This window comes from Pseudorasbora parva, chromosome 16, assembly GCF_024679245.1.
Source record: "Pseudorasbora parva isolate DD20220531a chromosome 16, ASM2467924v1, whole genome shotgun sequence".
Taxonomy (NCBI): Eukaryota; Metazoa; Chordata; class Actinopteri; order Cypriniformes; family Gobionidae; genus Pseudorasbora; species Pseudorasbora parva.
Genome location: NC_090187.1, coordinates 34388112 through 34415101, shown reverse-complemented (window position 1 = coordinate 34415101; position 26990 = coordinate 34388112). Strand labels below are relative to the sequence as shown.

The 26990-nt window shown below is 41.5% G+C and overlaps 1 long non-coding RNA gene across 2 annotated transcripts in view; it reads right to left on the bottom strand.

Moving 5' to 3' along the window:
- LOC137043488 (uncharacterized) overlaps positions 1–26990 on the bottom strand; it is a 160005-nt gene that overhangs the window by 18098 nt on the left and 114917 nt on the right. For both annotated transcript variants that reach the window (XR_010898493.1, XR_010898494.1), the window contains one exon: positions 11546–11795. This is a non-coding gene — a long non-coding RNA (uncharacterized lncRNA). The remainder of the gene's footprint in view (positions 1–11545; positions 11796–26990) is intronic.

The following is a 26990-nucleotide window of genomic DNA, read 5'->3' as shown; positions in this document are numbered from 1 at the left end:
ACCATGGGAGTTAATGGCCTTCAATTATGAATGAAGAGCTGAAAGCTCAATCAGTGGGTTGAATGAAAACCTTGCTGGTCACAAAAGGGCACAATGTCTTCCCTGATCTTCAGAACCCAAAAAGGACCATGTTTTGTTCAAAAAGAGCAGCCTTGAAGAGAGAGAGAGAGAGAGAGAGAGAGAGAGAGAGAGAGAGAGAGAGAGAGAGAGAGAGAGAGAGAGAGAGAGAGAGAGAGAGACAAAAAACACAGCAGAAAACATACAGTGGGTACAGAAAGTATTCAGACCCCTTCAATTTTTGACAGAGAGAGAATGAAGTTAAAGTGTGTAAAGACCAGAATCAGCCAATTTGAATAATCATTAAACAATATTGTTGATATAATTGTCCTGTTTTGATGGATGCTGGATACTCACAAATCAGTGATGAAGTGTGTTGCTTTGCTTGATTAGGCATTGAGATTTCAAGAGTTAGTAGAATGATTTTTGCTAAAAAAAAAAAAAAAGAAGAAGAAAAGAAAGAAAAAAGGACCAGGACCAGAGTCGGGAACCACTGGATTAAGGGGTCAAGGTTAGGATAATTCACCCCTTCTGGTAGATGCTGTAGAACTACACCGCCTGACTCCTAAAAAACATCTTTCCCCAATTGACTACCAAAAGCACAAAAACATCTTTGGTTCCCATGCATCCAGATGCTAATGGATAGCTTTCTCCAGGTATTACCTTTTCAGTTTGACAGGATTTTCTACTTTAAAAGTACCATGGGAAGTTTACCTTCACTTAACATTTTCTCCTACTGAAAAAGCGTATTTCCTACACTAAACAGACATTGTTTTCATTTCATGAGACTCTTAATGATTTATGTAATCTTTTTTGGATAGCCTATAAGAAAGGCAGGTTTTTCCTAATATAATAATCATTAAAATAGAACACTTTACACATAGAAAAAAACTCATAATTCATAACAGCTCTTGATATTACGGTAACACTTTACAATAAGGTTATGTGTTAAAAATAGTTCATTTATTAATTAACATGAACTTACCATGAGCAATACATTTATTACTATATTTGTTAACGTTGGTTCATAAAAATACAGCTGTTCAGCGTTTGTTCATGTTACATCACAGTACATTAACTTTCGATTTAAGATGAATAAATATTTGAACTAAGATGAATAAATGCGGTAGAAGTGGTTCAATGGAACTAATGAAATTGTATTGTAATGTGTTACCCATTCTACTTTATACTTGCTGTTATAAAATTGTATCAGTTATTGTAATTGCAGCATTTGTTATATAGCTATAATTGCATACAGGTCCTTCGTAAAAGATTAGTATATTGTGATAAAGTTCATTATTTTCGTATATTTCGTAACTTTCATATATTTTAGATTCATTGCACACCAACTGAAATATTTCAGGTATTTTATTGTTTTAATACTGATGATTTTGGCATACAGCTCATGAAAACCAAAAATTCAAAAAAAAAAAAAAAAAAAAAAAAAAAAAAAATGTATATTTCATCCGACCAATAAAAGAAAAGTGTTTTTAAATACAAAAAAAGTCAACCTTCAAATAATTATGTTCAGTTATGCACTCAATACTTGTTCGGGAATGCTTTTGCAGAAATGATTGCTTCAGTGCGCCGTGGCATGGAGGCGATCAGCCTGTGGCACTGCTGAGGTGTTATGGAGGCCCAGGATGCTTCGATAGCGGCCTTGAGCTCATCCAGAGTGTTGGGTCTTGCGTCTCAACTTTTTCTTCACAATATCCCACAGATTCTCTATGGGGTTCAGGTCAGGAGAGTTGGCAGGCCAATTGAGCACAGTAATACCATGGTCAGTAAACCATTTACCAGTGGTTTTGGCACTGAGAGCAGGTGCCAGGTCGTGCTGAAAAACTAAATCTTCATCTCCATAAAGCTTTTCAGCAGATGGAAGCATGAAGTGCTCCAAAATCTCCTGATAGCTAGCTGCATTGACCCTGCCCTTGATAAAACACAGTGGACCAACACCAGCAGCTGACATGGCACACCAGACCATCACTGACTGTGGGTACTTGACACTGGACTTCAGGCATTTTGGCATTTCCTTCTCCCCAGTCTTCCTCCAGACTCTGGCACTTTGATTTCCGAATGACATGCAAAATTTGCTTTAATCCAAAAAAAGTACTTTGGATCACTGAGCAACAGTCCAGTGCTGCTTCTCTGTAGCCCAAAGAGGCTTGTCCTGGGGAATGCGGCACCTGTAGCCCATTTCCTGCCCACGCCTGTGCACGGTGGCTCTGGATGTTTCTCCTCCAGACTCAGTCCACTGCTTCCGCAGGTCCCCCAACGTCTGGAATCGGTCCTTCTCCACAATCTTCCTCAGGGTCCGGTCACCTCTTCACATTGTGCAGTGTTTTTTGCCACACTTCCCACAGACTTCCCACTGAGGTGCCTTGATACAGCACTCTGGGAACAGCCTATTCGTTCAGAAATTTCTTTCTGTGTCTTACCCTCTCGCTTGAGGGTGTCAATGATGGCCTTCTGGACAGCAGTCAGGTCGGCAGTCTTACCCATGATTGCGATTTTGAGTAATGAACTAGGCTGGGAGTTTTCAAAAGCCTCACTAATCTTTTGCAGGTGTTTAGAGTTAATTAGTTGATTCAGATGATTAGGTTAATAGCTCGTTTAGAGAACCTTTTCATGATATGCTGATTTTTTGAGATAGGAATTTTGGGTTTTCATGAGCTGTATGCCAAAATCATCAGTATTAAAACAATAAAAGACCTGAAATATTTCAGTTGGTGTGCAATGAATCTAAAATATATGAAAGTTTTTTCTATCATTACATTATGGAAAATAATGAACTTTTATCACATATGCTAATTTTTTTAGAAGGACCTGTATAAGACCACTGATGGCTCCTTATTGCCATGCTTAATATAGGCAAATGTATATTATTATAAAAACTAATAAAAACAATCTATAGTAGTTTCTATCAAAAATCACAGCCATGTGTGTGCTGCTGTAAAATAACATTCATTTCCTGATCTGCGTTGTTCACTCTCTTGACTTGAAGAGCGTGCACTGATCGGACAGGCCAAGTAATACAAAAATAATATTCCAACCAATCGTGGGTGGATGAGGGATATATCACTGTTTTTTTTGATAAATACGTTTTAAGAGCCCTGTGAGAGTCATTCCGGTTGCCGCTTTCATAACAATCTCTCACGTGAACTGACAGGGGAGCTTAAGCTCATTAAATATGCAAATCTTATCCAATCCTAGCCGTGGGCGTTTACTTCCAAGTCTACAGTGCGGCACACCCATCAAAACTCAGCGTTCTGGAGAGAGCCTCAAAACCAGTGTAGAAAATAGCCTATTACTTATTCTTCATGCTGTTTTTAAGTGTAAAAATTGACATCAGGCAACAGTATAAAATAAAAAAACCAGTTCATGACGCCTTTAAATGAATCAGGGTTTAGTTGCTGCAGAGTTGTGTGTTTCAGGTGAACTACTCCAATGATTGAAAGGGAAGCAAGGATTGCATTGCTCATGAAAGCAGAGGAAAAAGCTAACTAAGTCTAAGGTTGGTCTCCTCATTAGAGAAGACCACCCACCTCAACCCAAACTGGAGAGCCTTTAAAGAAGACATCAATTGAAAGGACTCTCCATCATTTTTCTGGCTCAAATGCCCCCACGTGGAGTGCCCTCTGTTTGACGATGCCCCATTGTGCCCAGGATGATCCACACACACACAAACCACTTCACTCACAGACAGCATTCAATACGCCCAACTTGGCATTAAGCTTTTTAAAGGTCACACGGCATTATGAGCTATATTTATTTGAAAAAACGGAATGCATTTTTAAATGGTTGGAATTATAAGTAAATTTCAGTGTCATGAAACATTACAAATATCTCAACCAATCACAACTATTCATAGCAAATCTGATCATATCAAGACACCATTATCAATTACAAACCAAATAAATATCAATTACACCATTTAGGTATAACCAGTAGGAAATAAATATGAGAATATTATATCAAAGTTTCTCACATATCACAACTATGAATGCTCCATAAGTCACTTTAATTAAAAGTGTCAAAATGCTTGTGCAAAGACATGATATTATTTCTTAGTGTTTAATGTCATGCACACCTTCTGTTTTATGTGATCAATAGCACACTTTAATGTAAGCATATTTAAGGCATTATAAATGTGCAAGAGATTAATTGAAATCCAACTAGTTAATTGTGAAAGAAAAACAGAAACATTTAGACAGCGTGAACTGATTGAAAATTCAAATTGAATTGGTGAGAGCGAATGGCCGATGACAGCAAATGCTGCACAGGATGATCAACTTCACTTCAACTTAAACTCACACACAAGGAAGTAAAGAGAAAAAGACAGAAAGAAACGGAGGGAGAGCAAAAGAGAATGCAAATGAGTGGAAGAACCGCTGAGCTAAGCTTTAATGGCAAGCGGACGTTTGAATTCACCATGGAAGCCTTTTATATTCTTGATAAATGGAAAATAAATGTTATTAATTCTGTGTTATAATGGCCATTGTGCAAATGACTGAATGTGTTTTTCCCCTCATTACATAACTCATCAGGATGACTTCCTCATCAGGAAGTCAGGCGCAAATAAGAACAAGTGGCACTTTCTACAAATTGGGTAAAAAAATAGAGCCTAAAACTCTTAAAAAATTAAGCACTCCCCCACCCCCCCCCCCCTCTTCTTTTTCAACAAATGGTAATTGAAGTGGCTAACCTTCAGAAAATGTTTGTCAGCTTTAGAGAGTCAAATTAAACATGGCATGTTTTAATTTATATTAATTTGATATGAATCCTTTTGAGGATATAGTGTAAAAATCATGTAAAACGAATTTGCAGGAGAATATAGTGAAAAGAATAACATTTGTGTTGCAAATTATACATATTTATTGAATATAATGCAGGTCTTAATCCAACTTAATACCTAAACTTAACAACTACTTTACAAACTAATAATAAGCAGTAATAAGGAGTTTATTGAAGCAAAAATCATCATAGTTAATGTGAATTGGACCCCTATCTAAAGTGTGACCAAAATATATATTTTTATATATTTTTTTTAATGTTATTACAACAACAAATGACATCTCAACTTGAGAATACAGATGTTTGAAATTACTTTTCATTCAAGGTTTCTTTTCTTTCTTGAAGGAAATTTATACATTTATTTAGCAAGCATGCATTAAACGGATCAAAAGTGAAATTCATAAAAATATCCTAAAAAAATGGATGAACATTTAAAACATATTTAGAAACACAACTATTTTCAACATTGATAATACGAAATGGGTAACAGTTTAGTATGGAGAACACATATTCACCATTAACTATGACTTTGCCTCAAACTCCTAATTTGCTGCTTATTAATATTTAGTTAGGTAGTTTTTGTAGCGTTTAAGTTTAGGTATGGGATAGGATTAAGGGACGTAGAATATGGTCATGCAGAGTAAGGCATTAATATATGCTTTCTAAGTACTAATAAACAGCAAATATCCTAGTATTATGCATGTTAATAAGCAACTAGTTCCCTATATCGAGGGAACTCAACACTGCGTCGTCGAGTGACGACACTCTGGGAACGCCCCCAGCGTGACGGCTCTGAAGTATGAATGAAATCAGCCACCAATCCGATTGGTGCAACGTCGTGACGTAACCGGCGACGGCGTACGCGGAAGCTATAAGAAGGCGCCGCCCCAAACAACAGACAGTCTTTGCTCTTCAGCGAGGCGCTCTGTGTGAATATTGTTTGTCTATTTACTGTTGTCTGTCTGATTATCAGTCCCTCTCTGAGAAAGCATGGCAAGCGAGCAGTTTAGAAGGTGTGTTCATCCGTGCCCGCGCTTCATTACGGGCTCGGACACACACCAGCTGTGTGTGCAGTGTCTCGGAGCGCAGCACGCTCAGGCGGCGCTTGAGGGTGCCGCCTGCAGCGAGTGTGAGAGGCTGCCGCTCCGGGTGCTGCGCTCACGGCTGGCCGTCTTCACCGAAGGCGGTCAGGCTCGCGAGCCCCGTGGGTCTGGTCCCGCGTCTGTTGAGGCAGCGCGGCGGCGTAGATCCTGGGGCTCACAACTGGATCTCGCGACGGGAGGCGGGCATGCTGAGGCATCTTCCCAATCCTCGTCCGATGATTCAGACGCTCTTCCGCCTCGTGAGGAAGCCCGCGCTGCGGCTTCTTCCCACGAGGTCGATAACCCAGTGCTGATGCTGTCTGATTCCGAGGGATCAGATCAGTTCAGCCTGGAGGCGGGCGGAGTGCAGGTGAATTCACCTCTTCACTCTCCCGCTCAAGAAGAGCTGGTGGACGTGCTGACACGTGCTGTGGCCAAACTCAGTATCGACTGGCCACAGGAAGAGGTGGAAGTCCAGCCTGTGAGCAGGTTGGATGGACGCTTCTTCAAAAAGCGTGCTCAGCCGCCACGCAGGGGCTTGCCGTTTTTCCCGGATTTGCACAATGAGTTGTGCAAATCATGGGGAAAACCATACTCATCGCGCCTATCGACACCCCCAGTTCTTGACTTCGGGTGTGTCGTGGGTGCGGCTGAGGCTGGTTATGGGACGCTGCCTCGCGTCGAGGAGGCACTAGCGAGCTATCTGTCTCCCGAGGCAGCAGCGTCCCTGAAAGCCCCTGTCCTGCCCACCAAGCCATGCAGGGACACGTCGTCCCTGGTGGGCAGGGCTTATCGAGCGGCCGGTAGAGCTGGTAGTTGCCTGCACACCATGGCGGTACTGCAGGCATACCAAGCTGAGCTTCTCAAAGAGCTCGATGAGGGAGAGGGTCCGTCTCCGGACGATATTACAGAGCTGCGGAAAGCTACCGACTTGTCTCTCCGCGTCACCAAAGAGACGGCCCGTGCTATCGGCCGCTCTATGGCTGGCATGGTGTGCGTGGAGAGGCACCTTTGGTTAAACCTGTCGGGGATGAAGGAGAAGGAGAAATCCTTCCTTCTGGATTCCCCGATAGCTCCTGTGGGTCTCTTCGGCGACGCAGTCAATAGCGTGGTCGAGAGATTCCAGGAGGTGAGGAAACAGTCGGCGGCTTTCCGGCAGTATCTCCCTCGCCGCCAGGGGCCTCCTGTAGCCAGCAGGGAGGTCTCTGGTGGCCAGTCCCGGCCCTCCACCAGCGCCCACAGACAGGCGCAAAAGGAGAGCGTCGCTTCCCGCGCCCCTCCCGAGGGAGCCTGGCAAAGGAGGCGACGTTCTCGCCAGAAGTCTTCTAAGCCGAAGGGCGACTTGAGGGAAGTCCTTCAGGCGAAGAAGTCTTCTGGCAAGCGGTCCTAGCTGCGGCGGGATCGCTCAGAGCTGGCCCTCCCGGGGGCGGACGACCGAGGTCGTTCCGAGCCCGCAGCTCTGGGGAAATCGATGTTGTGTTCCCGCCGTTAACAACGCTTCGGGCCTCATCGTTTTCCCGCGTACGTGCGCTGTCCCAGCCGCCTCGAAATCGACCTGCGGCGGGGCAGCGAATGCGTGCGCACACCGAAAATCCTCCCCGACTAAGCTCTGCCGGGTGGCCGCTTCAGGGGGTCGGGCAGGGGGTTCGGTGGGTACCAGAGACCAGCCTCGAGAGGCTGGTTCCCCTAGTAGAATATATCGGCGCATGGATGTGCCTCCCGAATATTTCTGCTTGGGTCCTGAGTACAGTGGGAAGGGGGTACAGATTGCAGTTCAGAGTTCCACCACCGAAGTTCAGCGGGGTGGTCTGGACTGTGGTCCCCCCGGCCCAGAGGCAGGTTATGGAACAAGAAGTACAGTCTCTGCTGGTCAAGGGGGCGATAGAAAAGATCCCTCCGCCAGACAGGGAGTCGGGCTTTTACAGCCGTTATTTCATTGTTCCCAAAAAGGGTGGAGGCTTACGTCCAATATTAGATCTGAGGTACTTGAATCGGTCTCTGAGGAGATTCAGGTTCAAGATGCTCACAATCCAAATGATCGTGAATCTGATCCAGTTCGAGGACTGGTTCGTCACGATAGATCTAAAGGACGCATACTTTCATGTCTCCATCCTTCCTGCCCACAGGAAGTTCCTGAGGTTCGCTTTCGGGGGCGAAGCGTACCAATATCGGGTGCTTCCTTTCGGTCTAGCTCTTTCCCCTCGCACCTTCACGAAGTGCATGGATGCAGCTCTGGCCCCTATGAGGCTGCAGGGCATCCGTGTGCTGAATTACATCGACGACTGGCTCATTATGGCAAAGTCGCGCGAGATGGCGATTCGGCATCGAGATGTCGTTTTAGCCCATCTCAGGTGCTTGGGGCTGAGACTGAACACGGCCAAGAGCGTGTTGATACCCGCCCAGAGGACTACGTTCCTCGGGGTGGTATGGGACTCAACCTCGATGCGAGCGAGCATGTCTCCCGCACGGGTGGGTTCTATACTGGCGGAGGTCTCAAGGGTGAAGCTAGGCCACAGCCGCACTGTGAAGCAGTTTCAGAGACTGCTGGGACTCATGGCAGCAGCATCCAACGTAATTCCCTTGGGTCTGCTATACATGAGGCCCCTCCAGTGGTGGCTAGGAACCAAGGGGTTTTCCTCGAGGGGAAAACCTTTCCGTATGATCAGGGTAACGCGCAGATGCCTTCGTTCCCTCGTTATATGGAAGGATCCGAGGTTCCTGTCCCAGGGGCCTGTGTTAGGAGCGTTATGTTGCAGGAAGATCCTTTCAACAGACGCCTCCCTCACGGGCTGGGGCGCGGTCATGGAAGGCCGGTTCATGAGGGGTTCGTGGGGACCCCAACATTCCTCCTGGCACATAAATTGCTTGGAAATGTTGGCGGTTTACAAAGCTTTGAGGAGCTTTCTCCCAGACCTTCACGGCCACCATGTCCTGATACGATCCGACAATACGTCGGTGGTATCGTATCTCAATCACCAGGGGGGTCTGAGGTCACGCCCACTATGCAAATTGGCGCTTCAGATCCTCCTGTGGTCCCAGGGGAAACTGTCGTCTCTCAGAGCGATGTATGTCCCAGGGGACCAGAACCAGGGAGCGGATGTCCTGTCGAGGCAGGGGCTGAGGCCCGGGGAGTGGCGGCTCCATCCAGAGGTGGTGGAGGCCATGTGCGAGAGGTTCGGCCCAGTGGAAGTGGATCTGTTTGCTTCCGTAGAAACGACCCACTGCCCACTGTGGTTCAGCCTCAGGCCTCCGGCCCCGTTAGGGCTGGATGCCATGACACAGACGTGGCCGAGGCAGCGTCTGTACGCATTTCCCCCGATCATTCTGCTCCCGGGAGTTCTAGAGCGAGTCCGCCGGGAGGGCATCAGCCTCCTATTAGTGGCACCCCGGTGGCCGTCCCGAGCTTGGTTCTCCGACATTGTGGCACTTCTAGACGGGACCCCGTGGCAGGTCCCTCTGAGGAGGGATTTGCTGTCTCAGGCAGGGGGTGTGATTTTCCACCCCAGGCCAGAGTTGTGGAACCTCTGGGTCTGGCCTCTGAGGGGGCACAGTACCTAGAGGAGGGTCTGCCACAAGAGGTCGTTGAGACCATTCTCAGCTCTAGGGCTCCCTCTACGAGGAAACTGTATAGCCTAAAGTGGAATGTCTTTACTAGCTGGTGTAGAGAAAGGGGGGTGAACCCAGTTGACTGTGCAATCGCTTCAGTACTGGAGTTCCTCCAGGACCGTTTCTCCGCTGGTTTGACCCCATCCACTCTGAAGGTGTATGTGGCAGCCATAGGGGCTTTCCACTCGCCTTTGGAAGGGGGCCCTTTGGGTAGACACCACTTGGTTGTGCGTTTTCTCCGTGGGGCTAGGAGATTGAGGCCTGCGGCTCATCCCAGAGTCCCGGCTTGGGACCTGGCGGTGGTTCTGGAGGGGTTGGCTGAGGCCCCCTTCGAACCATTGGAGTCGGCTGAGGCGAGAAATCTGACCCTGAAGGTAGCATTTCTCCTCGCCATCACTTCTCTGAGGAGAGTGGGGGACCTCCAGGCGTTGGCGGTCACGCCTACTTGCTTGGAGTTTGCCCCGGGCGGGGTGAAGGCTATCTTGCATCCCAGACCGGGCTACGTGCCCAAGGTCCCTTCTTCAGGGAGGGGGTCGGTATTTCTTCAGGCTTTTCATCCTCCGCCTCACGCGACGGCAGAGGAAGCTAGGCTGCACCTGCTCTGCCCGGTTAGGGCATTGAGGATCTATCTAGACAGGTCAGCTCAATGGAGGAAATCGGACCAGCTTCTGGTGTGCTTTGGCCCCCCTAAGAAAGGGTTGCCTGCGGCGAGACAGACTATTAGTAACTGGATCGTGCAGGCGATAGCCACGGCTTATCGGGTGCGCAATATGCCTTCACCCATGGCCGTGAGGGCTCACTCTACGAGGGGCTTGGCCTCCTCGGTGGCCCTCCTTTCGGGAGCCTCACTTATTGAGATTTGTGAGGCGGCGGGTTGGGCTAATCCACACACCTTTATAAGATTTTATAAGCTGGACCTCCCGGCTACGCCGGGTGCTAGAGTGCTTGCGTCCTGAGTGTGCCTGGGATCCAGCTTCACACCAGGATGGGCGTGTCTCGGTGTGGCATAGTGGGTATTGACGTTCCCAGAGTGTCGTCACTCGACGACGCAGTGTTGAGTTCCCTCGATATAGGGAACGTCTCGGGTTACTATTGTAACCCTTGTTCCCTGAGAGGGAACGAGACACTGCGTCTCGTCGCCACACCTACACGTAGAGCGCTCGCTTCATCGCAAAGGCTGTCTGTTGTTTGGGGCGGCGCCTTCTTATAGCTTCCGCGTACGCCGTCGCCGGTTACGTCACGACGTTGCACCAATCGGATTGGTGGCTGATTTCATTCATGCTTCAGAGCCGTCACGCTGGGGGCGTTCCCAGAGTGTCGTCACTCGACGACGCAGTGTCTCGTTCCCTCTCAGGGAACAAGGGTTACAATAGTAACCCGAGACGTTAACTAAACCCTAAAATAAAGTGTTGCCAAGAAATGTTTTTTGAGCACCAAATCAGCATAAATGATTTCCTGAAAGATCATGTGACACTGAAGACCGGTCTCAGTCAAAGTCCTCTAATTTAATATTAGATGTGCATGTGTGTTTGTCGGCACCCATGGGTGTATACTTGATATCTGTGTGTTAGCATGACATTTGATTTCCCATCCACGCTGAGAGCGATACTTCTCTTGTTTAATGTTTTTTTCCTTATCCTTTGAACTTCACAGGTCTGTCGACACCAATTTCCTCACAGTCAGAAGCAAGAGGGTTTTTACAGAAGCCCAACACCTGTTGTTTGTTTGGCTTACACAACAGCATGCGGCGTCACAGACAAACCTGTGGCACTTCCTACCTCTCTCCATCACACTCTGATCTCTTTCCCCCTTCATCTCTATTCAATCTGATCCATCCATGAGATGCTTCGTTTTTCCTTCCTGATCTTTCTTTCTTTTCTTAAATGCTAAGACTAACTTTAGCAAATGTCTTTGCCAACCATGAGCACATCAAACACAATTAGCGTTATACTGTATAAACACACACATGCAAACACACTCTGACAAATTAGGTGCAGACCGCTTACCAAGCGTGTTCACAGCCGCCCCCTGCAGCAGACTGTTGACTCCCTATGGCAGGCTGTAGGGTCGTGAAGGTCATGAGGTGGTTGGTCTGGGCCGGGCATCATGGGATAGCAGCACACACACACACAATTAAATTAGTTTGCACTTGGCACTCACTGCATCTGCCCCAAACCTGTGTATCCCGCTGATTTAATTTCCACTCCTCTTCTGTAGTGAGTCTCTCCACTGCCCCTTGAAGACCACTCCATCCACCTTTTACAGAGAGAAAAAAAGTGAGAGAGATTGCACATTACTATACTCTTACTCACTGCTTACTATACACACTGTACCCCAAAACAAGCAAGTGGAGTAAAAAAAAATTGGGCACATATCGCTTTTGCATCTTGATAATATCTGTGGATATGTCCTGATAAAATGTGTGATTGTAGTATTAGGCCAGAATAAAATAAAAGTACAATACAAGGACAGTAAAATAGAGCTAAAATGTGCTAGAAATCATTGGGCCAAGTAATACAAAAATAATATTCCAATCAATCGCGGCTGGATGAGAGATTTATCACTGTGTTTGTTTGATGAATACGTTTTGAGAGTCCTGTGACAGTCATTCCGGTTGCCGCTTTTAAAACAATCTCTCCTGTGAAGTGCAGTAAAAAAGTGGGCACATATAGCTTTTGCGTCTCTTTCGTCTTGATAAAATGTGTGGTTATAGTATTAGGCCAGAATAAAATAAAAGTACAATACAAGGACAGTAAAATAGTTGAGCTAGAAATCCTTGGGTTCGTTCTCAAAATGGAGACAGCATTTAGCTAGTGCTAGTCACAGCTGGAATCAGCATCCAGAAAATGTCAGATGTGCCCCGACGGCAGCCACGTAAAAAAAAAAAAAAAAGCACATTTGTTTAGTGCATTGTCTGACTAAGCACTGTGTTTACAGTACTGCATTTTATTTATTTATTCATTCATTCATTCATTGAATTGACTTTTATATCTAAATTTGTCTTTTTCATTATGCTACAACATTCTTGGTAACAAGGCAGAAATGTAAAGACACATCAAAGCAAATCATAAAACATAATAAAATCTTAATTTATAAAAAAAAAAATCAAAGACTATAAGACTAAATATATTTGTTCTGTAAATAGAAGAAATAGCTGGTCAGATATTTATGAGTTGATGAGATATTTTTAGGTGAGTAGGATACAAATATTGGACTTCTACAAACCACACACAACCGTTGGGGTCAAGCACAGTCTTTCACCATCCACACACGCTCATTACTGGCACGCAGCATGGAGAAAACGCTCCCCGTAGGCGAAGCTGTCTGTCGGAAAAAAACCCTCTTTTGAACATCGCCACGTGCTCCCTGCGCTCTTTAAAACTGATGTGTTAATGCAATATCTAGTTGTCTGCAAATTCAAAACTATCATTATTTCACAGTTCTAAGGGAGCCTGGCAAAGAAAGCACGAGTGATGGAGGAGTAAGAGAGAGATGAGAGCAGGGAGGCGTTCCTGATCAAATGCATGGTGAGGGCGGAGGTGGAGCAGGATGCAGCGTTATGATTCCATTAATTGGGGGCTTTCTTGCAAATGACCTGAAAGCTGCAATTACCTTTCACAGAAGGGCTCCATTATGAACATCTTACCCGTGACACACACACACACACACACACACGCCTGAACTATTTTTTTACGTTCCCAGTCATAGACTGCAAATGAGACCTTTTAGTCGCAAGCATTATGTGCACAGCGGTTTATATGTTCTTTTCTGTATATTTACACCTTTACACAAACCATACACCCATTACACATATCATTCAATCATGCATTGCTTTTTCTCCTCCATTCCCCCTCTATTCCCTCCGCACGCGCACACACTCCGTGGAACAGATGATGACATTAGTTGCGGGAGTTGGCTGGTCTCCAGGTGTCCCGGTGTTCTGTAATATTGTCACTCCCATATTTCACTCCTCCTGTCCCAGCCTCTGTTAAAGCAAACTCAATCAACCCCTCCTCATCCCAGAACCAGCAGTGTGTGCTTTCCCATCTCCACAATGCATGAGGCTTGTGTTTGCTTTGAATATACGGGGAGCAGGGTACACACGCCAAAGTATACTGTCTCTCCTCGGTTGGTGAATGTATATATCACAAGCTGTATGTGACTGTGTTAGTCATTGTGGAGGAAAGTCACACGATTCCGAACTTGGAGCCCTCTCCTCGGACAACATGTCAAATATGCATACTATTTAGTGGTGCATACTATCCACTATACATAATCTAACTTAAAAAAATATTAAAGAAAGTTAGTTAGTAATTTCAGATTTTTTAATGTTCCCATACCATCTCTAAATAATGTTTTACATTTTTAAAAATGTTTATTATGAAATGCTCTTAATACAGATTAATAATGATAAGTGTATGGAAAAACGTCTAAATCTAGTTTAGTGAAGAGGTCAAAGTAAAAATAATTGTTCTCGTTTTCTGAAGCATTTTAGCAAAAGTACCTATTTTGCTGCTCACATGTAGCTGCTGTTGTTAAAATAATAACCGTGTCGTCAGCAGCTCTTACACTTAAAAAAGAAATAAAAAAATCAGGTCTCCAATTTTTCAGTTGGCCAAACTGAATTTCTGTGAATTGATGCAATTTAATCAATTAATTAATTTAAATTTGTGTCATTTCTTATATCTTCTCTGAAACATAAAAGATATTTTGAAAAGTGTACTAAACTGAATTATACTACTGATCACGTGTCAACCTGTCAAACTGCTGAAATCACGTGACATTGGCGATCCGAATCATGAATCGATACACTGATTCATAACGGTTCGAAACTTTGTTTTGAAATCGACCCATCACTATATAAGTCGTTATTTATTTATTTACTTTTACACACAAAAACTATTCTCGCTGCTTCATAAAATGATTTTAGAGCCACTGTAGTAAGATGGGCTTTGTAACGACGCCTTTAGTGCCTTTTATGGGTCTTGAGAGAGGAAATGACATTGGTGTCAATGAAAGGCTTTCTGAGCCATTGGCTTTCAACAAAAATATCTTCATCTGAGTTCCGAAGATGAACGGAGGTCTTACACCTCGTCGGTGTTAAACGACATTAGGGTAAGTAACAGAGGTGTGGACTCGAGTCATGTGACTTGGACTCGAGTCAGACTCGAGTCATGAATTTGATGACTTTGGACTCGACTCGACAAAATGTACAAAGACTTGCAACTCGACTTGGACTTTAACATCAATGACTCGTGACTTCACTTGGACTTGAGCCTTATGACTCGAGAAGACTTGTTACTTTTTGGCAATTTTTCTTTCACACGGCCGCGCTGCTCTCAGTGAAAAAAAGCTGCACCTGTATGCATTTAGAGAGCACGCGCTGCCAGCACGAGTCACGACATCCAATCACTGTAGTCCCACGTTGGTTTGATTCGACAGTATCCATAGCTACCAAGTCCGCGTATAACACGTGACTTATTTGGGCTTCTTTTTTTGGCAAGTCGCGGTAAAAAATCTCGAGTTGCGGGTCGCGGTTTTTTGGGCTTATTTAAAAAAATGTGGTTGCTTGTTAGGAAAATATGACAAGCAACTTCGTTTCTTTACATTTATGGTCGCTGTTTTGTCCAAATACATTGCCTGACACTGTCTTCTCACAGCTAATAGACATAGTGCAACGATACAAGTGCTGTATTCATTCGTCCTCATACATCCCGCCTCCTTCCCCTCATTGAAGAAAAATTGCGTTCAACGTGCAGGCATGTGATGTGATGTTATAAATGTAATGATAGTTCGTAGACGTAAATAGACGAATACATTTTATTATTATTTTTTACAAACAATGCAACCAGCAGAGATATACAGAGATGGAGAGGAAACAGGAGGTAAGCCACCTAATTTAATTTTAAAAGTATTTTTTTTATAATGTAGGCTATTTATTATGACTATTATTATTTGGCTATTATAAAAATAAATAATAAAAAAAGTAGGCTACTAATAATAACAGTAGGTATGGTTCAAATGTATATTATTATAAACATATCTCTATATTGCAGCGCTCTCAGTGTTTTCCAGGGCACCAACTCCCAATCATAGACTGTAAAAAAAGTGCATAATAATCCTAAATAGTAGCTATGTGACATTAGTAATTTTCAACACTCTTTAGGGCAGTTTGCACATTGAGATGCAGAGCTTATCCTTTTTACGGTTTATAGTGTGCATGTTCACCACTGCTCCTTATATGTGTGCAATAACTCCGACTGGAGTTACCATAATCCTTCACGTCACTTTTTCTCTTTTTCCATCTCCAAACCGCTTCTGTTCACAGTCTTTATTGCAACTTGAAGAATTTTGTAAAATCCCATCTGTTTTTGCTTTTTAAACTCCACGAGATTTCAATTTAATATGTTGCAGGCACATTTATTGATACATTATTAATCATAAATTATACTGATGATAATAAATAATATAATAATATTGGGCTTGTTTTGGGCCCCCCACCCCTCTAGGTATTCTTCATACCTGAGAAGAATATGAAACAGATGTCAGAAAATCTATAGCCTCACATGTTGTATTTGAACTCTTTACTCATATCAATGTTGTTGTGTCAATATTCATTGTCTATTATACACTACGGTATACAATTATATTTCAGTTTCAGTGTATGCAATATTAAGAATATTTTCACTGCTTCAAAAGTCATAAGAAAGCCCTTTCCCTCCAGAAACTGAAGTCATATGCTTTGCCATGGCAAGCTGGCATAAAAAGCATAGCAAAACAAAATAATTGAATAAATTAAATTATTAAAGCAAACCAAATTAAACCAAAAATAAGCTAAACAATATTCCCATAATGGCCCTAAGTTTAGGCTAAAAGGACCCATATCTATTTGAAAGTTTAACTGTTTTGCAATATGAGGTCAACACAATACAGGACTGAAGCCGCTGTGCATTGTTCTAGTGCAATATGCTGTTGAAATACAAGCATTTTCTGTGAAAATTTACATTTTCTGTTTTTTTTTACTGTATTTGCTTAATGTCATTGTATAAAAAGAGGTTTAAATAAATACAAATCTTACAGACATACATAATTTGTATAATTTTTATTTTTGTGGTAAGATGACTTGAAGTGACTCGAAACTAAAATGGTAGGACTTTGGACTCGACTTGAGACTTGTTGGCTTTGACTTCTGACTCGACTCGAGACTTGCCTCATCTTTGACTCGACTTGACTCGGGACTCGAGGGCAAAGACTTGAGACTTACTTGTGACTTGCATAACAATGACTTTGTCCCACCTCTGGTAAGTAATTATTGACAATTTTCATTTTTGGGTGAACTAAACCTTTAAGGACTAAAACAAACGGCCGGTAGTCACTTCAACACGCTTCTCATGGGTTAGTGACATCACTAACCCTAACATTTACATAAACCTTGCCTCTGGGAACACATAACAAAGGCCATGTTGAGAGGAGGAAGAGTTATGTAGTGTTGTTGCCATGTTGTCGAAATGCTGAACCTTTCTAATCATAATCCAAATATAGCTCTTGTGCTGCACATTTTATGGAGGACAGCAGTTCCCACTTTGAAAGCAGAAGCTGTTGTTTATGGGCCACAACCTGTAAGTATATATATTGCTCTTTGTTGATGTGTTTTCCATTAATAGCTTCTATCCTTATTTTTATGCTGTAGCAAGGACGTAAACAAAGGTAAATGCTGTTTGGCTCCGCTAGCCAGTTACCTAATTGCTAATTAAAATGTATCCAACAAACACCTACAAACTTCTTTTTAACCCCACTAGCAAACTTATAATGGTGTTTATTGGCATTTAAGTGATCAGTGTAAATGCAGGCACGCTAAACATGGTTATGTGTTGAAATGGCCACTGTAATAAATCCATGATTAGTCTTCTTAATGGTGTCATCGTTCTGGCACTTCGTTCTCAACAGATATTTGGCTATTGTTTGTATAAAGACAAAACTAACAGTGCTATACAGTCAGTAGCGATTACAGTCTGTAATTAAATAATCCCTTCGAGAACTGTAGTATCATTTGTTAGAACGATTATAAGCAAAAAAAAAGCACAAAAGCAATCATTTATTCTTGTGTACTAAAGCTTTAATGAGGCTTAAACCATACAGTATATCAAAATCTAACATTAATAGCATTTAAAATATGAGTGTTTCTACAAAGTATGAGACGACTACAAATATTTAAAAAAACATCATTTTGAAACGTGCACAGGTTCTGCTCGATCCTATTCACTAATATTCTCTGGGTCAGATTCGGGCTCAAAATGATAAGGCAATGTTGTTGCTGACGCCATTGATTTTTACAATACACCTGCATATGCAATTAACCGTAATGGTAAGGGCGCTACCGCGACGTTTCCAGACAACGTGCACTAGGCGGTTAGCGAATCACAAGTCTGGGCCAGCTTACTAATTTGAGCCCATTGTGTATTTCTGAGGGGGGCTTCATAGAACCAGGACGCTATCCGGCTACACTGAAAAAAGGTTTTCAAGCAGTACTTCATCCAATTAATAATTTATCTTTCAATTCAATTCACTATTATTTGTTTTATTTTTCAAGTAAATTTTTTTTAGTTCAAAACTTTGCTAAACCTAAATACTTTTCATTAAGAGTTCAACTAAGAAATATTTGTTTTGACGAATGTAAAGTTTTAAGGTTACACTCAGGCCCGCGCATGCGCATTAAACACAGATCTCGACCAGTTATCCGGCCGCGCTGTTCAAATCTACGATCGCAGAGCACTTCACTTTCCTGCAGACCTTCACCAGAGAAAACCAAGTTTCTTCGTGGATAAACTCTGGTAAGTTAAACAACCATTTATTATGTGATGCTGTATTTAGTAGTTTGTTAATTGTATGCCAGATATTATGTAGCAGCTCTAACGTTACTGACTTTTCTCTTAGTTAAATTGTTAACTTGGTGTCAGGTAACGTTAACGATAGGGCCTATAGCTCCTCAGTTTACATTAACTATAGTTAACATAATTTACCATGTCGACGTTAATCATTGCCTGACCGATTGCTAAAGGGAACATAAGTAAGAAAATCATCAAATTTTACCATGGTAAACGTGAACGTTTAAGCGTTGAATTGAATATATCTTTTGACAGCGCCATTTTTCACTCTGTTGAACGACTCTCCAGTCACTCATTAATATTTTTTTAAGCTTCGTAAAATACTTTGGAATGATTATAAAAATAAATTCTTGATGTTTTAACGTTGTCTGTTCATGTAGACATTTTGTACGGCGCTTGCCTACATAACGTTAACGTTAGTAATGGCGCTGGAGACCAGACCACATGTCTGATGGCGATCAATTTCGAATAATTTGCGATCTTGCTCCTTACTCTACTTTAAGGTGAGACGGAGTATTAACGTTAAATATTCCTTGCACTTTTTTTACTGAAACTAAATATAGTTTAATGTTACAGCTGATAGAACACTGGTGTGAATATGGCGTAATTATATTTACACAAAATACATATACATAACGTTATATACATATACATATATTACACACACACACACACACACAAGGGTATAAATACTTCGGACATGTAAATATGTCATTCACTTGTCAGGGTAAAATATGTGCTTGTCTGGAAAAAAATAATATTTATTTTGTGTTCTGAAGCAATCAGCTTGGACATTTTTAAATCTGCATATTTGTGATATTTCCACCTTTTTATAAAGGGCATTTTCCCTAATCTTATTAAATAAGATTTTTCTATGTTTAAATTTATAATTAAAATATAAAAACTAGAATAAGACACTATAGGGTTGTTAGAAAATCAAATTACATTTTTATTATTATTATCCACTATCAATTGCCCCTTAAAATAAATTCAGAATCATTCTTATATTTTGGTGATTCCCTAGTTATTTTTTGTTATTGACCTATTTATCAGCTTGTCCGGTCCGGCAAGTTAAATTCTTTCACTTGCCCTTAAAGAAATCCAGTTGCCCCAGACAAGCATTTATGTTAAACCCTGAACACACGCACACAATGAATGGGTCGACTGAACCAGTTATATACATCTTTACTATCTTTGCAGGATACTGACACTGCTACAAAGAGGGAGATTGTACTTAAATGTCTCGTCCTTAACATGGGAGAAGCAGTGGAGGACCTCATCAAAGATTTCCTGGTAAGGCAAGGTTACTTTCGAAATGTAAAAATGGTAGCTAAGGCTGTCCACTTTAAAGTTAGCTGTCAGACTGTTCAGATGTATGTCTGAAAACAGTCTGAACGCTAATTTCGTATAGAAAAAGCAATTCCTTTTGCAAGTCCCATGTGCTGGTAAATTTTTGTGACTGTTAAAGGGGTGGTTGATGTATGATTTTACTTTTTTATTTTTATTTAGTTGTGTAATGTTGCTGTTTGAGCATAAACCAAATCTGCAATGTTTGTTTTAAGATAGTGTTTATTAAAGGGATAGGTCATCAAAAATTAAAATTTGGTGTTTATCTGCTTACCCCCAGGGCATCAGAGATATTGGTGACTTTGTTTCTTCAGTAGAACATAAATTACATTTTTTTTTAACTCCAACTGTTTCAGTGTGTCATTCGTTTAATGCATGTTAATGGGGTGTAATTCTATGAGAGTAAAAAATAAAAACATGCACCAACAACTTCATAATAAACCGTGCAACTCATAATACCTCAAATACAACACCATGTCCAACAGCCGTGAGTGTGCCATCTCTTCCACTGGGTGAGGTCAAAATACACAATATGGTTTATCTCAATGGGATACAAGCGGCAGAAGTCTCGCCCGTATTTCTACGCCATATCGTGTACATTTGACCTCGGTGAACAATGTGAACGATGGAGTACATAGTGTTGTTTTTGAGGTAAAAAATATATAAATGCTGTTCAGTTTCTCACACAAACCAATCATTTCGTGTCTTAAGACATCGTTTCGTCATGAGCCGCAGGGTTTTAGAACCAAATACATATGTTTGTGTCTGATTATTTTGACTCTAGTCCAGTTATAAAGAATATAACCACCCCCCTATATTATTTTCCAGGTTTCGGAGAAGGAAGGGGCTGAACAAATTCTCCAACAGGAAACCATGGCCATCTTCGTCATCAGAGATGCACAAGCTGTACCCAAAGACATTGGCATCATACTCGAGGGACAAGAGGTTCTGAGCAAGTTGGCATCAGTCGCAAATGCTGTTTCCATTCTCCTGGGCCTCCTTTATTCTCTCAATCTAGAGTATCCCAAGAGTTTGAAACTGACATTTGAATATATCCAGAAAGTCATCATGGAGCTAGACCCAAAAGGCATGTCCAACAAAGTGAGGAGGCTCTATGACCAGCTCTACAATTGAGCTTAATGAGGGGCTCCCAGTTTAAACCTGCAAGTTGCAGTACTACGTTCTGCAGCATTCTAAAAGCTGCTTGTTTACGAGACGGGACTTTTTAATTCCTGACTTTAACAATATTTGTTTTTACAGTTGGATAACATTTGTAGCCTAAAATACAATGAGAATTGAGATAGTGAGATGCTTTATACAGCTTGCATTTCCCTAATTCACTGCATTGTTCTCAATTTAAGGCTGTTTTCTTAGGGCAATGTTTGCCTACAAATCTGACCCTTAAATACTTTTGTGGATGTGAAAGTAAAAGTTAATAAATATAGATGCCTTAAATTATTGATGTGTTTTTGATTCATTTTAATAAGAATAACGGGAAAAAATGTTTGATTAAAACTATATTTTTATTTGTTTAAATTTATTTTTATTTGTTTAAATATATTCTATTAACTCAAATGAGAAATATTTGTTTAATTAAATCTATATCTATTTGATTGGATAAAGCAAATAATTTCTAATACATATTTCTTAAATGAGAAAACAACTGTTTAATTAAATCTATATATTTTTGTTTAGATCAAAAATCTAATTTAAATTAATTAACTTTCTTCAACAAGAAAATTATACTTTGTGCCAAATTATATAAATTAGCTTTTAAAGACATAGAAAATATTGTTTAGGGCAAGTAATTTATTTTTCATTGGCTCAAGATATAAAATATAGATGTGAACCATTACCCTAAATTTTTTTAATTGGTTGAATGAAAATCTTTTTTCAGTGTATTTTTACTAGAAAGGACACAGCTGTGTAGAATAAAAGGTAAAATATGTGAAAAATTATGTGGTTTTTTTTAATGAAGCATGAACCCATGTTACAGTGCACCCCATAAACACAATCAAGCCTTTAAAAAAAGCTGATCAACCACCCCTTTAAAATAAATGTATTCAGATAAAAAAAGAAAAACAAAAGAAAAGTGATATGATGTAGAAATAAGGGCAATAGTGATAGGGCAAAATATGTTACCTTAGGCTATTTATATATTTTTGTTTAAGAATTAAGCAAACACTGCTATGAGCAGTTGACCATTCCACCACTTTCAGCATATTTTTATAATGTTGCAAGTATTTTTCTATATTATTCTCATGATAGTAAATAAACAGTGAGCATCCACAGTGTTGGATTTACAGGATTGAATTGTGTACATCGGTCCCACATAAATTCATTAAGTTAATCAAACTTAATTTGTTAATGTAACTTCAACCCCCCACGGATCAGTCTTAGTGCATTGTGACAAAACAATGTTTGCAATAAAATATATTGACATATTCAAAGGTGAGCATATTCACTTGAAACATCAATGTCGATCATGAAGTCAACTGCTGTTCCCTAGCCAGTGGCATTTAGAGTTGGCGCGGATGCCAGCCGAACTTAGCCCCGTCCACAACATTTAAGGTCGGGAAGTTCGGTCTGGACTTGATCCATTGTGGATCAACTATGCTCGAACCAGAGCAGTTTGGACCAATCAAATTTTCAGGCCGGGCTTTATACGATGATGGACAGATGATCAACAGTAATGTAATCATCAATGTCACCAGAGCGCGCTTGGGTTGAATTCATTCTAATCCTAAATGGAGAACTTGTTCGTATATGCATTCCCCTTTACTATTTCTCTCAAAAATGATGATCGTGTTGCTAAGTACTCTATGTATCCTGAAATTATTTTTACACCAGCAAAGATCGTTTTCACTCATCTTCCTCTTCTACTTCTTCCAGCTATGTGCAGTTGAGTGCTTTTGACAACTATGTGACGCTCAAGTCAACATATGCCACTTACTCCGTTGCTCTTATTGGTTGTAGGTCTATCTAATTGATTGCACAGGCATTTTCTTACCTGGATTTAGTTGAAACACCCCATATTTACAGCCCAATGGAAAAGTATCAGACTCATATTCTGATTAGAATGAGTATAAGGACGTCAGGCTAGTTTAGAGTAACTGTGCATCCTTAATGAAGGTACATGACACACAACTGAACATCAGCTAAAAATCACACCGAACAAAAGACTGTGGGGTTCTACCTCCGGTTCACTCCTGGGACAGCTTAGTGTGACCCCGTCAATCAAACACACCTGGTCTGACAGTCCAGCTGCTCTCTGTTTCTATGGGAACAGGGGATCTTGGTGAGGAGGGCATGCTCTGAAACTGGTGATCATAGACACATTCACTGAGGGAAATCAGTCAGTTCATGCATCTGTTAATCAAACAATCAAACAGTCAGTTTCAACATTGGATCATCACCTTAAGCCTTAAGGCTGAAACATACTCCGCAAGAACAGAGAAAAAAGTTCTCGCTCCCAGGGCTGCGAGAACAACATGACATCATTTTGTTCTCGCAGTCCTGGTTTGGGAGTTCTCGCATCTTATTCTCGACACATTGTCTGAGCAGAACGTTTTTCTCGAGGGTGTCCAAGAACTATTGTGTAATTGGTCCGGAATTTAAAGGGGCGGGGTTAATGCGGTGAAATGTTCGGCACCTGCTTTTCTCGCGAAGTACGAAATGGACTGGCCAGAAAGAACTTTGCTCTTGTCCTACCCACCTGAAGAAAACGAACAAATTTCTTTGTTCTTGCAGAGTATGTTGCAAATTTTAAGGGGACAGATTAGTAAAGAAGTTATTGATTACGTGTACAATATTTAACAGTTTACAGCCAATGGAACAACGAAAGAATGGGAATGTGACAGGTGTATGAAGCAGCCAGGTGTATGAAGCAGCCAGGCAGACATAGTTCAGTCCAATCTGCTTAATAAAGAAGTAGTGTGGTAAGTCTGAATGCCAAGGGCAAATACCTGACTATGTAGGACCGTGTTTGCTTGTACGTGGCATAATAGGAAAAATGGCTTAGGAGACTTTCAAGCTGCAGGGAAGCCAGTCTGTTAGAGGCTTCCACTTAACCCAAACAGATGTTCAGACAACTGCGCGTGTGTTTTTGTGCATCTACATAATATGACCTCTGACAAAGTGCAAAAGCATTTTGTGCTGACGCAGCTCCCTTGAAAGAGAAATTGTTGTTCTAGTAAAACCACGCCCCCATTTACACATTCTCAAACACACACCTCACCAATCTCTTTGGCCCCCTCTATCTCTTTCTCACACACACAAACACTCTTTGTGTTTGCTGAAGAATATTGAAAATAAATGTCAGTGATCCCTCATCCCTCTCCCCTATATGCACTGAGCTGTTGTGACAGTCTTTTAGTAGTTCTGCTATGGCTGCGATTCAATACTGAATAAAAATAAATAAAAAAAACGGTTTAACAGATCCCCACCCCCTTGCTCACAGCGGGTCACCTGTAGGACAGCATCCATATTGTTATTCCCCCACACAGCAACTGCAGCTGCTGAAGAATTTCAAGTTCTTTTTAAAGTAGCACTAAAATATTCTTTAATCAAAACCTGTTCTAATGCTCTACTGACCACTGAAATGCACCTTCCTGATTTGACGGTTTTTACGTTGGAAGCAGTTTGAATGTCTTGAAGGCAATAAAATCAGGAAAATAAATTTAGTGTGAATTAGCATGTTGTTAACATGATTTCACATGCTGCCTACCTGTTTTAACCAAGCCGGCAGTCTCCCTCTCAGATACTGAAGCTTTCGTACCTCGATCGCCCCCCGGTGACCAGTCCCAGTATAGCCGCCCCTCTGTGTTTTCTAATGGACGCGAGGCAAACTAAATAATAAAATTACACTTTGATTATTTTTTCCCCAAAGTTAGTTTATGTCACTGAAGGCAGTTATCGTCACGATGATTTCATTTCAAGTGTTCGTTTTTAAAATAAGTTTAGTTTTAGTTAGTTATTTAATGCTATAAAAACGGGGGGTGTGACGTCATGATTGACAGCTGAGACTGACGGCTTCTCTGAGTGAAGTTGTCACTGAGGCACTAACAGACTTTTTTCGGAATTTTTGGGAGCAGATTGGAGCTTTAGCTTTAATTTCTACATTTCCATAACTGTTTATTTCACACCAAAATAATTAATTGTTCTGCATCTGCGAGAGTGTGGGCGGGCTTTTTATATCGCAGCTGTACTTCCTGTTCTACTTCCTGCGCTCTACTGCGAAACTCTGGTCCCGAAATCGCTACTGCGCAGACTCGGTCCCAAGATGTCCGCGCCCGTGCAGGCCGCCTAAAAGCTTCAAATCTGCCAAGCGGAAACGGATGATGTCGAGTCGTCCATATTTTTTTACGGTCTATGTATTTAACATGTTGTTGTCATGAATTAACATGTTGCTAGCATGAAATAGCATGTTGTTAACATGAATTAATTAACATATTGCTAGCATGATTTAACACTTTACTAACATGCTGTAGCAAGTTCTTTGCATGATTTAACATTCATCTAACATGTTTTAACATAAATAATATGTTGATAACATGATGGTAGCATGTTTTAACATGTTAGCATTAATTAACATGTTTCTAACATAAATCAGAACGTAATTAACATGATTTAATATGTTGTTAACATGTTTTGACATGAATTAACATGCTGCTAACATTATTTAAGATGTTGCCAGCATGCTTTAACATGATTTAACATGTTGGTAATATGAATTGGCATGTTGCTGTCATTTATGTGATGCACATTAAAATGTAAAAGTATTCAAAACGTGGAATTATTTTAAAAACCTTAAAAAATAAAAATAAAACAATAAATAAAATAATACTGCTTTTGTTTGTCGTCCTCTTAGATGTGAAAAGCAATCGTGTGTTATAAAATATAGAACTGTCTGCTTTGTGTCATTTATAAATGATGTGGGCCCACTGATAATTTCCCTACAGGAACATCAATTTCTGGCAGCTCTGTTGTCTCCAGAGTTAGGGTTAATAATAGCACTTGCACCGTGGAATTTGTAGCTAATGATGGCAGAGTAGTTTTGCATGCTCTCTTCATTTGTGGTGAAGCAACATGATTTGGTAAATATCAATATAGCCCAAATGTTCAGCACAAAAAAGCCCTTAAAAGCAAAGCTCAAAGAAATAGAGATGGTAAAAGGTTCTCAATACCTTGTAAACTTGTCTTGACTGGTAACATTAGTCCAGATTTCCACAAATCAACAGCGTGTTTGAGAGACAGGGCAGTGTGTCATCCTGACCGCGGAGGAGTTACCGGATGAGATCTATGAATAACATGTGAAGGTGGGTTGTAAAGTTGGGTCGTTTAAGTAGTATTTTTGTGAATTGGTAAAACACAAGACGGTGAGGTGGTGAGGAGAGGATTGAGGGATTTCAGCTGAGCTATGGTGGGGCATAGGGTCGATTTCTCGGCAGGAGGATGCAGTAATTGCTCGCGGGGCCTTAATGAGTCCGGCGGGCCTGAAGCACAGCTCTTCATCCAAGAGCCAGACAGGTGGTCTGCTCAGCCTAATAGGGAAGGGACTGGCCCCTGATGTGACATCAAACCCAGCCTCTCACACCTGCCACCCCGGTGTGTGTATGTGTGTGTCTAAGCACCAGACAGGACTGAAGCAAGAGGAAGAAAAAGAGAGAAAAAAACAGTTCTTTAGTAATAACTCCCCGTCAAGTACTCTTTTTGGCGGCCTGACAACAGAAAGCAGAATCTATATTCTGTCTGTGAAAAGATACAATTATATATATACTGGACTCGTTCGCCTAACACCCAGTTGGCTGAGATATATAACTGGACTTAAATATAAGTACAAATAAAATGATTTTAAAACCTGAACAACATCAAGCATTGTTTATCAACTTTTTATAGCTCGAAACGATGCTTGAACATCCCATCATTAACGACTTTGCTCAACATACTGTATTTAACAGTCCCTGTGGCTTTGCAGCTTTACGACGCTCTGAAATTTGAGCATAACTGATGTTGTTGGTGGTGCTCATTAACGGTGATCATCGTTAAGTAGGCAGGCTTTTCTCCAGTGAAATGTGCACCTCTACAGCTTTGCGTTGCAGTGGAAGTAGGGCATGACGTTAACAAATGTCACTAATGCATGCTGACAGACACCAGAGTATTACTCAGAGCCCATCATCGCACAACACACAACACACAACACCAGAGGGACGGCCAATAG